Consider the following 16,095-nt stretch of genomic DNA (forward strand, 5'->3'; position numbering starts at 1 on the left):
ATGGCCCATAGACCCTTCTTCATCAACATGAGTTTGATGCGGGTTTGCCACAAGTGTGAAACCCAACTCTGTTGAATCGAATGGTTGGAGGGTCTTTGCCCATGTTGAAGTGGTAGACATAGCATCAAATCAACTCCAAAATTATCAAATTTGAGTAGCATAAGAGTTGATTGAGATGTGTCAAAAGACACAACTGCTAAGAGCACTAGATGAGTGTCAATGGACACTATGTTTCTTCCTTGATTCTTACAAATTTTCCAAATCCTTCAAGTTCTTCCAAATCCAATTCTTTCCCTCCTTGATTTGATTATGGGATCTTTAGATGTGAGTAACAGAGGGTTGATTTGAGTGCCAGGAGAGAGAAAATGAAGGAAATATGAAGCTTCAAGTGAGTTGGCTATGGATGCCTACTTTAGGGTTTCTATACCCGACTGGTTTTTCTCAGATTTTAGCTCATACAGAAGATAATTTAGGGAAACTTTTGAGTGGGAGAAATCTTAGAGGTAGAGCTCCAATTTCCCTATGATGACGGCGAGTATCATGCTACATGCAGGGAGAGCAAGCTGTACGAACAACAACATGTGCAGTTTTGAACAATGGCCACAAATTCTGGCAATGTTGAGCTCTGGAGTGGCCATGTCAAGATCTTATGTGATACAAAGTAGCTCCTTGAGTCAAGGAACAAATCCTTAGAAGGAACCAAGTTGAGATATGCTCTGGTTTGAGAGATCTAGAAGCTCAAAGTCAGGTAGGTGTTGTTTTGGCTATGGCAGACATGAAGTTCAAGATGAAGGTGAAGTTGAAAATGGAGTCATGAGATGTGGATTTGAGCAAACCTTAGGTTAAGAGGGACTGAGAGAGCAGGGAAGGGAGTTATACCATGCTCATCTGAGCTCTAATACCATGTTAAAATTCATGGATCTAGAGCATGGCAGGAGCTATGGTGGATGGAAGATGAAGACAAGATTCATGTTGACATTGACAATGAATAGACAATTGTTACACAAGTGAATTAGGTTCCAATATTGAGAATTGGACTCATAAACACAATCCTATGTGTTGATAATGACACATACACTTTATTGGAAGGACAAAAGTACTATGACATTGTATTGAAAAAGAGAGCAAGCACAATGCTTTATAGGAATAGACTAGGCTACATTTTCCACCACTGTTCACAAAGAGGGTAAGCTGGGTATGATTGCCAATATCTCAATAGTATTGGGGAATATTATCAAGCATTAGAACTTACATTAGCAAGCACTCATGTTCAACATAAGCAATAGATGAAAAAATGTGATTTGTTTATTTGCGTCTACTTTCTTGAACCACAGAAGTTAGCAGATCTACCCGTGATTAATCACTCATTTACTTGAGAAATAGCTACATGCTAAAGCACTTGGACATGAGAAGTTGAGCCTCCATCTAGATCATTATATTCAGTAGTGAATTGACATGTCTATGGAAGGAGAAATGTGCCTGGTACCTACACTCTTAGATCAGTTTACTATAGTAATGAATGCTTCATGAATGTCACACTTGATCTTCACAGATGCTTGGAAAAGTATATGGGCTATCTCTCATGCATTTGAGCACTGGTCTGGAATGTCAAATGCTCAACTCTGGAAAGTTTTGACAAGCTAAAATCTGTCTAGGAATTTCAAACACTAAAATAGGGCATTGTTTGATCAAGAAATGCTTGAGAATGATGCACACAATCATCCTGGATGCTTGGCAAGTGTTATAGTAACACTTATGTATATATGGACATGATATTGGAGTGTTAAATTCTCAGTATACATGATATAGGAGTGTTATAGTAACACTTATGTATGTTGAGAATGTAAGCATGTGAACTCTCCTTATACTAGAGGGGATGAGTGTAGCTGAGTGTGAATGGTCTTGAGGGGAAGGTAAAACCCTAACCCTAGCTAGCTGGGGCTATATAAATAGCCCATGGGTCTACATCAACTTGTGAGTGAGACTGACCCAAGTTGTACTTTCATGAGCAACTGAATAAGAACCAAGACTTGTTTTTGTACTTGTGAGCTCTTCTCTCCCTTGTGCACACTTAAATATTTGCTTCCATTCTAATTTTCCACATGGTATGAGAGCCATCTTTGATCCTTCAACTTCCCTCACCCTCTTTACACACCTAAGTGCACAAGAAGAACTTTTGCCGTCTCATTCACCTTCCTTTTCACCATAGCCAACTTGACCCACCTCTATTGGAGGACCTAGGGAGAGCAAAGTAGAGAATTTTAGCTCATGATTCCTTTTGGAGATCTCACCAACTCAAGGAACTTCAGCATGGCACATTAAAGGCAGGGATTAGGCGATGTGAAGGGCATCGTTGCTTAGGTACCAAAAATCGATGCAGTTTTGGTAGCATGAAGTCCCTGGCTTGACTTGCAGGTGGCGCAATCTTCCTGGATATCATAGGGCTATTGTGGTCCTTATAGTGGAATATCTTCACCTAAGAGGGCTTGCACTAATTCCTCCTCTACTAGCTGCTCTGACCAAAACCCTAATTGTGCGTTTTTTGGAAGCCATAACCAAGAAGCTTCAAGCTTCCTATCTTTAGGTGATTTGTATTCGGGATATGATCAGTTTCAGTTGGCTTTGGAAAGCAGGGACATAACCACTATGAGAACTCCTATTGGGCTTGTCAGAATGTGTACCTTGCCTCAAGGTGCCACTAATTCTGTTGCGCATATGATGAATGCCATGCATAAGGTTCTTCGTGATTACATACCTCAGCTTGCCATGCCTTTCTTGGATGATGTGCCCATTAAGGGGTGTGCAGAAGAAGAGAAGAATGAGAGTCTAAATGAGCAGGGATGCAGATACTTTGTGGCTGATCATATTTCAGCTTGTGAGAAGATTTTGGCCAGGTTAGAAGAAGTGAATTTGACACTATCAGGGCAAAAATCTGTTTTTGGAGTAAATGAGGTTGTCATTGTTGGACATATGTGTGGATATTATGGCAAGAAACCCTCACCTAAGAAGGTGGATGCTATAGGCAAGATTACGGAGTATTGTTCTACTACTTCAGAGGTACAGAGATTCATTGGAGCTTGTGTGCTTTATATGATTTGGATACCCCATTTTGCACACATAGCAGATTGTTTATATCAGCTGCTTCGAAAGGGGTAGAAATTTGATTGGGATGAGAGCCACACTAGAGCCTGCATGCGGAAATTGAAGAAGTTATTGCAGATTTCTCCTACTCTCAGGAAAGCGGATTATAATTGCGAAAGGCCTATTGTTTTGACAGTTGACACTAGTCCAATTGGCATAGGTTGGGCTGTGGGTCAAGATGATGCAGATGGAAATAGGTATGCTATTCGGTTTGGGGCGAAAATCCTAAACGATATACAAAGGAGATATCCGCAAATCAAGAGGGAGTTACTAGGGATTGTTACGGCTCTCAAATGTGACAAGGAGTACTTTATTGGAGCCTCAGTTGTGGTAGAGACAGATTGCTTGCCATTGACAGGTATGATTATGAGTTGCTCTACTCCGGATATAGCTATGCTAAGATGGATTGCATACATCAAGTCATTAAATCCAGAATTTAAAAATATAGTAGGAAACGATAATCCAGTGGGCAGACATGATGTCTAGAGCCAGATATGATGATGAGGAGACACTACTTGCAGAAGAGGATGATGCAGAAATTTCAGCCGCTATGGTTGATCATGTTTGCCATGTCTATGATATTGTGGCTTTCATAGAAGAACTCTATGTTGGAGATTGGTTGCAGATTGGCAAGTACCTTAGTACATTAAGCAAAAGAGATGAATGGATAGATGAAGAGTTCAAGAAGATCAGAAGAAAAGCCTATGGTTATTTTCTCAAAGATGGATTTCTTTGGAAGCATCCAAAGAAAAGAGGTGGATTACCTTTGCGGGTTGTCTGCGATAGAGAGACATAGTTACAGGTGATGAGGGAGTCTCATGAGAGTCCTTAGACTGGTCATAGAGGAGTGTGGGCTACTTATGAGAAAATCAAGGAGAAATATTGGTGGAAAGGCATGTATAGAGATTTTTCTCACTTTGTAGAGACTTGCGGAGACTGCCAGATGTATTCGGTAGTGCGTCATCGAGATGAGCTTCATCCGACCTATCCGCTATGCATTCATTATAAGTGGGTAGTTGATTTGGTTACTATACCTATGGGTCTATGGCAGATGAGGTATATTGTTTTGGCTAGAGAGGATCTTACCAATCATGTTGAGGGTAGACCTTTGAGAACGAAGACCACTAGTGCAGTGTGTAAGTTCTTATTGGAAGAAATTTTCTGCAGGTATGGCTGTGTGGGTAAGATCACTGCGGATCGCAGTGAATTGGATGCAGATGAAGCTAGGGAGTTTTTCTCTCAACTAGGAATCATGTTGGCTCTAACCACAACATACAATCCAGAGGGAAATGGGAAGAGTGAAAGAGGACATCCGCTGATAGTGAAAGCATTAGCCAAAGCATGCAGAGGACAGATTGGAGAATGGCTGAGACTTCTACCGTTTGCTTTGTGGGCTGATCGTACGACTCACAGTGTTACCACAGGATATATGCCCGTAGAGTTGATGTATGGTCAGAAACCGGTTATGCCGACTGAGACTTGTGCTTTGACTTGGTCAGTTTTACCTTGGCAAGAGGATTTGATGAGAGAGGAGCTCTTAGCTCTTTGGATTCGGCAATTGGAGAGAAGACCAGAGGATATTCAGCTAGCTATTGACAGGTTGAAGGTTGCTAGACTAAGAAATAAGGACAGGTTTGACAGTAGGCATCGCTTGCGGCCTAGAGCAATAGAAGAGGGAGACTGGGTATTATCTTTGATAGCAGCCTTGAAAAATCAGCATATTGCACTTCGGAAGATGGTGAAAAGATGGTTTGGGCCATACATAGTCAGACATGTCTTTGATAATGCAACATATGAGTTGACAGAATTGGATGGGACAGTGCTTAGAGTGCCTATTGCAGGAAAAAGGATCAAGATTTTCAAGAAAAGAGATGATGAGGATTATGCATTGGAAGAGTTTGCAAGCGAAGAGCAACAAGAAGAAACTTCAATAGAAGAGACAGATGATATGACAGATAATCTTGCTGAAGTACCAGAAATACATAATGAAGAGATTGATTTGTTCGTGGATCTTGATGATAATGATCATGGGTAGTTGGCCCATCCGGAGGATGTGCAAGATTAGAGGGGGTGGATGTCGTACTGTTGCGCATCCGAGGTGTGGAATCCACCCAAAAGTTGTGTGTGTGGGATTTGATACTTTGTGCATACTTAGTCGTTATGTTTGCATTTTTATTCTGCGTGGGTAATATAGTGAAGAGGGGTTTTGCTAGAGGAACTTATCCCTAATGCTCTGGTTGACATGTACGCTAAATGTGGCATGCTTGTAGAAGAACAGGGAGTTTTTGATAGATTGGTAACTCGAGATGTAGTCTCATGGTCTACACTTATTTCAGGATATGTAGAATGTGGGCTTTGTAGACAAGTGCTAAACTGTTTGGAACAGATGCAAGTGGAAGGTCTGACTATGAAAGCTGTCATGTTTGTCAAGGGGATTAAGGCTTCTGGTGCCAATGGAACTTTAGAAATAGGAGAAGTCTTGCATGCTGAAGCAACCAAAAGAGGTGGAGTAAAGTGATGGATAATGCGAAGTTTCATTGTCTTCTACTCTCCAAGTACTCAAGTTCATTGAAGAAAATCGCATTGGATGGCGACAAAATTGTTTGCACCAAAGTACTCGAGGTTCCAAGGTAAAGCAGTCTTGGCTTAGACTTGTGATGTGGGTTAGAGCATCAAGATGAAGGCTTGTATGCTTTTCTAGAGGCCGCTTTTCTAAAGCCTATTGTGAAGGATTGAATGCCTGGGGAAGGATGAAAAAGCCACGGATGGCTATTTGAAAATGAATGACTATTTTTGAAATGGGGGCTTTTTGGGGGGAAGAAGCTTAATTGAGAAGAGCATAGCAGAAAGCATACAAATTGGAATTGGAGAGGATCTCGGCAACTGGGAAGTAGGAGCAGTGACGTAGGATGAAACGTGACGACGACATGGATTCTCAGAGGAGACAATTGAAGATAATGTAGAGGCAATAACAAAGGAGGCCGAAATTGATCGTCAAGCTGCGATAAACGTGAATGAGGGACGAAACGAGCAGAGGACGAAGATAAAGAAGTAGTGGAGGATGAAGACGAAGACAAAGATGAAGGATGGCATGAGGTGACGACATTGTTGACAAACGGCATTAGCAAACACAAAGCAGAAGAGGGATGAACGATGAAGGACTGTCAAGGTAGCCCATCGACAAGCTCCATGAAGACAACCCTGCTGCAGCTTCTGAGGAAATGTACTCATAAGACTCTGTGCTCTGCATTGCATCAGGTATACATGGTATTGATGCTATGAACAGGGTGACAAAACTGGGACAGAGCTGATGCAGGAATGACCATAGCGGAAGAACCAGACAAGAAGAAGGCGAAGGGTATGAAGGACCTGTTAGAGATCTGCGAAGGAAGCCATAGCATCACCCTTATGGTCATGCAGCATACGTACTGCCACTTCTTTGTCAAACTCCAATTCATTGGCTATCACCTCCACCTCTGAAGCATTGATCTTGACAGATGCCATAGAAGGGGGAAGTCTAACCTTATAAGCTAAAGCTATATTCAACCACTCTGTTTTTTTTAAGGGTCTTCTTTGTAAATATCATAAATTTTCCTGTAGAGTGGATTTTCATTACAGAGTGCAGCTGTAGAGGAGCTTTTCCATGTTATATAACATAATCGAACAAGAACAGAGCATACTCTACATCATGGAATAGAACATCCAACCAGCAGTAGCAGAATCTATCCATTCAAAGTCTTGTTCAAGGCGCTCATAATCAGATATTTCCTACAAAACTTGATGCAAAACATTTGGGAAGTCCGAAGACTGTATTCAACTTTGGAGACACACAACTGGAGATATTTAATTATGGCCAAGGGTTCTTGCTGTTACATCTAATTACCACTGCCAAGCTTATACCTTCCCTTATTGTATGGGGTCAAAGGCTGGGGATGGACAGGACTTTACCACAGCTCCTTGATGCATCTCTTTAAACTAGATTTGAAGAGCTATTCTCAGTTTTCATACTGCTCATGAGAGGGTGGCACAGATTTCTTAACTGTTACAATCACATATAGATGATGCAAAGCAGGCAGAAATTGTTGTCAATTCTGTGCATTTGAAACCTTGCTTTTCATAAGCTTGGACTCTAATAAGAGCTTGTATACATGGCATGGATCAATTGTATAGATCACATGTGGTTTTGTTATGATGTTTCTCTATGCTCACAGTGATAACTTGGCAGTAATACAATTGTTACTTAGCATCATATTTGTCTTGATTATTTGCTTCGCTTGATCTTCCGTCTTGGAATTTCTCAGAACCTCTGTGGTTGCGACTTTGCTTTCGAAAACCCTTCGACATTGTACACTAAACCACAAGGTGGGGAGGAGCCAAAAGTCCAGTCAAAGTTCAACAGTCAAAGTTCACCTCATTGAAACTTAGGAAAACAGTAAAATTTAAATCAAGGGTTGTTCAAAGGATAGGACCGCCAAAATCTTACCTTGAGATATTACATATGTATGATTTCCAACCTTTTTCATCATTTAGCAAATTTAAAGTTGTTTATCATTTGTAGGGCTATCAATTTTGTTATTTGGTTCATACTTGGCCCCCTGTAAAGGACTAGACACTACCATTTCCTAAGGCAATAGGTAAGACCTTCCTATAATGGCCATGGCCTATGCAGATGTAAGGCCTCAAATCTACAAGTTTAATGGAAAAGATTTCCATTCCTGGCAAGTCTTAGTAAAGTATATAAAATGATGGAACGGGGCTTCTGGCCCTTCATAAAAGGGACCAAAGTTATTGACCCATCAAATCCCCTTGATGTAGAAGATGATGAAAGAGCTCAGGCCATCATCATGCTTCATTTGGATGAATCCTTAATTCATCATATTGACCAACTCTCCAGTGCCAAGGAGAAGTGGGATGAACTTGTAAGGCTCTATGGTGCTATAGGAAAGAACTTCAAGATTTTTCTAAAGATTGAATTTTTTAGCTTGGAGTATAAACAAGGAGAATATCTAAGTTTATTTCACAAATGAAGGGGCTCATGGCACAACTAGCCTCCATTCAAGCACCAATTCATGATGAAGATGCCATTGCCATCCTTCTGAAGTCTATAAAGAAGGTCTTTCCAACCCTTGTTACTACCCTTACTAATATCCGAAACCCAACTTTGGCAAGTACCATCCAATCATGTCTGGATGAAGAGAGATTCTTGAATACTCAGGTTTGCAGTACAATGCGCACAAACTTATGTTTTTCAAAAAGACAGTAGCCATCCAAATATTTGGTTATGGTCCCAACTTCTCTGCCTCTAGGGTTGGATACTTCCTTGCATACTCATCTTATGTTTTAGCAACAAACAAAACAGATATCAAATCCATAGCTAGATACAAGAGAAGAAAGTTTTTACGTTATAGAGGAAAAATGCTTGAGGAGGACGAGAATGTAAAGACTCTTTAAAGCTACCCATGTATATAATATTTTGAAAATAGTGTACATATTTTAGATTCCACTGCATTTATTGTGTTCTCCATCTTTGAAGTTGTCTTAGCAAAAACCAATTGAATAACTCTTGAAGGGCATTGGTTTTTGTTGCTCTTCCTCTATGTCTACTGCTTCGAAAGAAACACATACGTGCTTGGTAGTGAGATTTTTCCATATCTTGGCTACTGTAGGTTGCTAGGGGCCCTTGCTCTTCCACAAAATAAGGCCCATGAATAAGAAGAATATGCTCTGACAACCCAACAAGCAATAATCAGTTTAAATCATTAAACCTTGTTTTCAAAGTAGAAAGATTCAAATTTATGTATATCTTACCAAGTAGAAAGTAATATTTTTTTCTCCCCAAGCTTCCTTAATTGCTTGAACAAGATTCACAATTGAACGTTTATACTCTTTCGAATAGTTAGATGTTATCTTTTGTTCCCTGAGAATTTTTAAAAATATGTCAAGGTGTCTCCAAACCTCCATTCGTAGAAATGCAATTCATGGTGTGCTAGCCACGTTTATTGTGATTGCACGCAACTCTCTCCAGCACTCCCACAATGCGTTCATTTGTTTACCAGTATGATTTCTTAGAAATCGTCTAGATTTTGCACCCCCCCATAGAGACATCTACTAAGACCTCTCTTGTTTTCCTTGATGCTATTGGATCCTTTCTCAGGTGAACTTGACCTCCAAAAAAACCCATTTTTGGATTGATAAGTTGCTTAGATTTCATCTTGACTATGCATATTCAATAAATAGTTTCTTTCTCAGATGAATGCACTAAACCACTTACATTGGCGTAGGATTATGGCATAAGGAGGGCTTGGTAGAGGAGTTAGAAAGAGAGGAATGTGCACCTCTCTCTAGGCAAATAGATTTATTTTTTCTTATGAACGTCTAGCAGTGAGAGAAGAGTATAAATACGTGACTATTAAAAAATTGAGCTTTCTTCCTCTTCTTACCGCCCGATGCACCAATAAGAGATTATAATTAGGCAAATATTGCAGATGTACAAACGTATTCTAATCTCTAGATGTAATGTACAAATATGAACGTTCCTTAGAGAGATTGAGAGAATAAGATCCCATAAGCCATCCACGTTTTTGAACTTGCTCAAATCTATAGAGTTCTGAGTCGGAGCTCTTCTTGCTCGCCGCAAAGTACTCCATTCTTTGGATCCCAAACTGTCCATGCAATAAATACAATGATATTTTGCATTGGCCCCATTACTTACTCCAAGCATACATTTGATAGTTTTTAAGTCAGCACTCATATGCCATTCAACATTAAAACTACCAACACCATCGACTATCAACATTTCACCTTCACTTTGAGACTTTATAATATCATGAATACCTGTATGAGAGAATAACCATTTCAAGATTTCACGACTTTTAGTTGGTACTTGGGCTGCACCAATCCACCAAAGCTCCATCTCAGATTGTATCTCAAATCCACCAAAGCTCCATCTCAGATTGTATCTCAAATTGTTGTTCTCGCCCCCTACCAATACTGTAATCCAATGCCCTATTCATGATACAGATGCTGACTCTTTCTATCTTTTGTCCCTTTTGAATCTATGCTTCATCCAATTTTAGTGCAAACTTCAAAATACCACCACATTCTTGGATAGTAAATTTACACATATGGACCATTGCAATCTGGACTCTTTTAAGATCAATCCAAATATTATTAAATGTGTTGTATTCAAAAAATGACCTTGTTTTATGTTTATCATAGGGCATAGATCCTTCTATATAGATATACTCCCCAAAAACATCTGGAATCCTACAATTCATAGATGTCCTAGCAATTGAAACTGCAAGAGGCCGAGGCAAACCAAATGCACTTATTCTATGACATTTAAGATTTGTAAACCACAATTTAGAGAGAGCACGATAACCTCTACGGCTAATACCCATACTATCATATGTCTCCACTATTTCATTTGGTTTAATTGTTCCTTTTAAATCTTTCACTAACTCTTTCAAAGTTTGGCTTCTCAAGTCTACATTTTTAGGTGATTTAAGAATCCTTATAATGTTCTTCTTTGTCATGGTTTCTTTAATAATCTTAATCCTCTCATCATTCTCTCAAATATTAATACCTAAAATATTAGAGACACATCTCTTTGCAAGATTTAGTCTCCTTTTCTTCACCTGACTACACAAGTCCATTATATTTTTAAGTAGTCTTTTTCTCTGTCTAAATCCTATTGGAGTTTCTTTCAAGCGCAATATTTTTTCTTGTAATGACTGATTAGATTTTTCTAGATTATTAACCTTGTTCGTCAGCTCAAAAATAGTTTTTTGTGCTAATGTTAATGCTTCCTTCATTTCATGCATTTGTTTTCTAAATGTAAAAGATACAGAATATAACCTCATACAATAGCCAAGCATCCCATCCCAACCATCTCCAACATACCTTATGAAGTCGTGTATAAGTAAAAAGGAGGATGTTTAACTGTAGAAGGGTCCGAAGGATAAATGTTTCCATCCATCCATAAGTTTACATGCTTCTTTCCTTGTAATCGCAACCTGTTAGCTTCATCCTTGTCCAACAATGCTCCATGGTGTATACTCCTCCAAGATGAATAGACATGATCTAATTGAATAGTAAGTTTATACTTGCATAGTGGGGTTGCGCTTGTATTGCTAGAAGAGGTACTGGTAAACATTTTGATAGGGAACTCTAAACGAGGTAACAATATCACAGAGAAGGAAATAGAACCACAAGAAAGAGAGGCGTAGAAAATGAACGTCGAGGAACAAATGAGCGGTGTCTTTTGGTGCAAAAATTCAAAAATACAAGATTTTGCAATTTCCAAGACAATAAGACTAAAAAGGTGATACTTAACGTCCATTAAAGATTGAAGATATTTAATACCCGACCTCTTAAATGAATCATACATTCTCTCATTAATCAGGTTCTGGCAGCCAAATTTGGAGGTTTTTATCTTCTAAACCTCCTCTAATTAGTAACTTAATCATTTTCTTACAAGTGCCATTTTGAAATATTTTTTGCCCTAATGCTAAGCATGAAGCACCTAGTCTTTACTATTTATTAAAGGTTTTCTTGGGTAACTCCCAAACTAAGGAGAAAACCTCTGAGCCTATGTGGCACAAGGTGAAGAGGTTTGGAATAAAAATAAAGAGGGTTTCTTCTAAAGGATGATTTAATAATGAAAAGGAAAAATGTAAGTCTTTGAAAAGTTGGGACTTTGCTCTCTCTCTCTCTCTCTCTCTCTCTCTCTCCCTCTCTCCCTCTCTCTCTCTCTCTCTCTCTCTCTCTCTCTCTCTCTCTCTCTCTCTCTCTCTCTCTCTCTCTCTCTCTCTCTCTCTCTCTCTCTCTCTCTCTCTCTCTCTCTCTCTCTCTCAACAAGAGAAAGGTTGGGTATATAAGAAATAAATAGGGTTTTTCTATTGAAAGTGATATGATGATAAAAAGAGGAAATGTGAGCACTTGAAAAGTTATTCATGGAATATATTGTGATCCTTAGCAATATATTTGTAAGTACTTAAATGTAGAATAGTGTTAAGCGGTACCAACTATACTATTCAACTTTTTATATACTATGTGTAACACACAAAAAACCTAGTAAGTTCTTATCAAAGACAATGCTTTTTGTACCACCTATTCATAAAGAAAATAAAAAATATTTACTTTGGGAGGAACCTTGCCAAGATATTCATACAAATAATATAAACAAAAGATATTAGGAACATTGAAATCTATTTGATTGATTAGATCCAACATCATATAACGTAGTTTGAGCATTCACATTAATAAGGAATATTAGAAAATGCATTTTACATGGGTGAATATCAATATAATGTTATCCGAGTAATCATGATAGTGCCCTTTTAGAAATAATAAATTATAGCTTGATCTACTTTGATATTCTAAGCACATAGCAACATGGAAATATGAATTATATCAACATTTTAAGTTAAGCTTAAGAACGTAGAAATGTTCAAGACCCATATGTGCAAACTTTGCAAACACACGACATAAATGAATGTATGGACTTAAACAAACAAATAAATAAGTATCTAAAGTAGGAAGTTTAAGTAGATAGATGCACCGATTGTTGCGTTCCTAAATTACAAAGCCCATAATTATGAAGACCTCTCTAAAACTTCACTTAAGCATGTGAATGAGTATTTGGTTGTGATAGAGAGAATGGTGCAATTGAGGTTAATGTCAAGGTACTCAAGGATGTAGTGAGATAGGGGTCACTCCTTGTAGTCCCTATTCTCTTCATTGTTGATACCTTTATTTCAACACTTCTCGATCCAACCTCAATACTTACAAAACCATATTTGAATTTCAATCTCATGATCAAATCACATAGTATGGCAACAAAGGTAGTATATTACCATGTCTTATCAAGAGCTTTGTGCCTTAAGGCAAGTGAAATCTTGGAAAGATGTCATCTGATAGGAATCTTTAGTTTTCTGGGACCATGTGCTAAGGTTCTTCCTATCGGTTAGTAGAGGCTTTACGTGACATCATGATAGTTTTGGTGTATTGTCATAGACTTGGCTTCGATAATGTAGAGGGGCAATCAGCCTGCATGTAGATCTTGTGGTTATCTAAGGTCCTAGTAAGCTGAGTCATTTTGTATAAAGGTGCTATTGAGGTAACTTGAGATGATCACCTTGCCATAGATGATGAGTTTTCAGGGTATGGGTTTCAAAAGAGAACTGAAATCCATGTCAATAAGGACCATGAGGCTTAGGGGTTCAAAATCATTTAGACAAAATTTGGTTTTTATAAGTATTAAAGCTTATGCTTTAAAAGCTATAGAGATTATTATAAAATAAGACATAGACTTTTAAGCTAGCAATCCAAAGCCTATTTGGGTGGCAACTACTTTTCTAGTGTCATTTTGGCAATGCAAATTCCATTTTTGGTAGGTTGATGCCTTTTGAAGGCAAGATGTCTTGTTTTGGAGAGAGAGAGAGAGAGAGAGAGAGCAACAATTGGTGCTTTAAAACACTTAGAGAGCCTATAGGCAAGTCATGACTAGCATGGTCTACTAGAGAGAAAGTGAAGGTGTATGGAGATAGAGTTAGTGGAGTGAATTTCTATTTAGAAGACAATGAGAAGACCAAGAAGGTTATAATCACTTGCATCAAAGATGTGACCTCAAGGGGATCACTATTTATAAATCCTATATATAACGTGTATTTTTGGCATGTTTTATATATCCCTATGTAACCTATTTTGTGACATTTTCTTAACCCTACTGTGACTTTATACCATAATTTATAAATCCATTACTATAATTTTACTTTTTTCATAGAAAATTTCATGGATCATTATGTAATATGTACAAATTCCTAGTTTTATCGTAGAATTAGTCTCAAACTACCTCTTCAGGTTTCATAAAAGAGTTTTAGTAGTTTTATGATGATAGATACATTCAAAGAGCCTCAAACCTCCACTCTCCAAGATTGGAACAAAGGTGGTTATATGCATATGTATCAAAATGCACTGTACTCCAATAGATCCCAAAACACAACAATAATAATCTACATGTATTTGATGATGTCTTAAGTGATCTAGCAATAGTGAACTTTGTAGTCCTGTTCTTCAAGTGTCAAAATACACCCTAGATGTGTTGTGCATCATCAAATACTCCCTAATCAACACCAAATTTTAGAACATTAAAGTTGTCCAAAAACTACTAATTACAATAACCTACTTTACGACTTGTATGTACATTACTTGTAGCACTTTACCATAACCACCTCCCTTGGGTCAAATGGGATAAGAAGTGGTTCCCAAGTAGCATAATGGACACATAACATTCCTTGACAAAATGGCATATTCTCTATAATACAAGCATCTCCGTTTTATATCCCATACCCCAAACTTGTAAACAAATTTGGACATGCTCTTTGTTCTTGTATAGCACATGTCATCAATTTGCAACTCAAAACTAAAAAACAACTTTAATTGACTTTTTCCAACATCTTAAGCAACCTCGTCATTGGTTAGTTTGGTAGCCCATTGAGGAAAGTCTAGAAACCCATCCATCTATAGATAAAAGACTACTATAATAGTCTAGATGAAGCTAAATATCTTAAGGGCTTATCAATAGAGTAGGTAGCAGATTGAATATGTTCTAGATGAGGTGGATAGTTGTTAAAATTGAAAATGCAAGCACAAATGATAACATGGTAGGCTAGCAATGCTGATCACTAAGTGTAGACTATAATTGACCTACATTAGCAAAACACAACCAGTTAACAGTCAGCCATGGTGATGGTTGGGAATAGCCTACACAAAATGAAGTTCAATATTCCATCACATGATTAAGTGTAATGGCCAAAACTTAGCCTTTTCATTCAAAGGTACAATTGGAAACTTTCAATTTGAATAAATAACTACCTTGACAAACAATTCACATGTTTAAAAGAATCTATTTGAAATTGATGCAATAAAGCTCACTTACAACCTTGATTTCAAATATTTCTATTGATGATAAGTTGTAGCATGCAATATTTTGTTGATCAGGATTCATCATTCAACACTCTTTTTTATCATATGAAACATGCTTAGTATTCTACATAAGAAGAATCGACCATATGAATCCAAAGCAAAGCTTCATTTGACATGACATTGTGTGTGGGTGTTTAGTAAAGCAACTTCTTCATGCACATAAGTGAATAAGAGGTTAAGAACATGCATGTTTTCTAAAAGCCATTTGGAGGGGTGTAGTGAAAATGTAGTAATCCATGAGGCAACTTCGAAATTAGCTAGTTTGGAGTACCTTCTGCAAGAAAAGTACCCTTTGGCTGACACTCTACAAAATTTGACACCCCATATATGCTCATTGTGGCTTTGATTGAGCATGGCTCTTGGTCTTTGCAACAAGCTTGACATTCTACCCTACTCATCAACCCTTAAACCAGCTCAGGAGTAGCATATTCTTCAATAGCTCAGATGCACACTTCAAAGTGCTATCATGTCCAAATTCGAATGTGCTAGTGCCTTATCCATTGCTTCATAATGATCTATGCCATTGTAGATGGGCTACACATGTTCCTACCAAAAAGAAAAGTGCCCCTGTAAGCACTTTATTTTATCATGTGAGTTTGCAATTTCTTGGTCCTATAGAACCATAATTATCAAGAATGACATGAAAGGACACACAACGAATGAGTAAAATACAATTAAATGAGGGATTGAGTGGATTGAAAAAGACAAAACAACTTATACATCTATCAATGGCAAGCCTTGCAAGCGCTTCAATTCTAAGGATTTTAGTCCTCTAGTAGATGCAATTGCAGCTATTGTTAAGGCAACCAAATGTACTCTTTAGAGTGGGACAAAGCTATTCTAGACTACTACTTTCAATTCACCTCAGTTCCCCACAACTCTAGTTGCAACATCACCATTGACAACTAAACCATCCAAGCCATTTTGTTTATTGGCCAATCTTGGCATTTTGTGCAACAAAAATGA

This window comes from Lygodium microphyllum, chromosome 2, assembly GCF_053477565.2.
Source record: "Lygodium microphyllum isolate KBCC chromosome 2, Lygodium_microphyllum_v1.1.10, whole genome shotgun sequence".
Taxonomy (NCBI): Eukaryota; Viridiplantae; Streptophyta; class Polypodiopsida; order Schizaeales; family Lygodiaceae; genus Lygodium; species Lygodium microphyllum.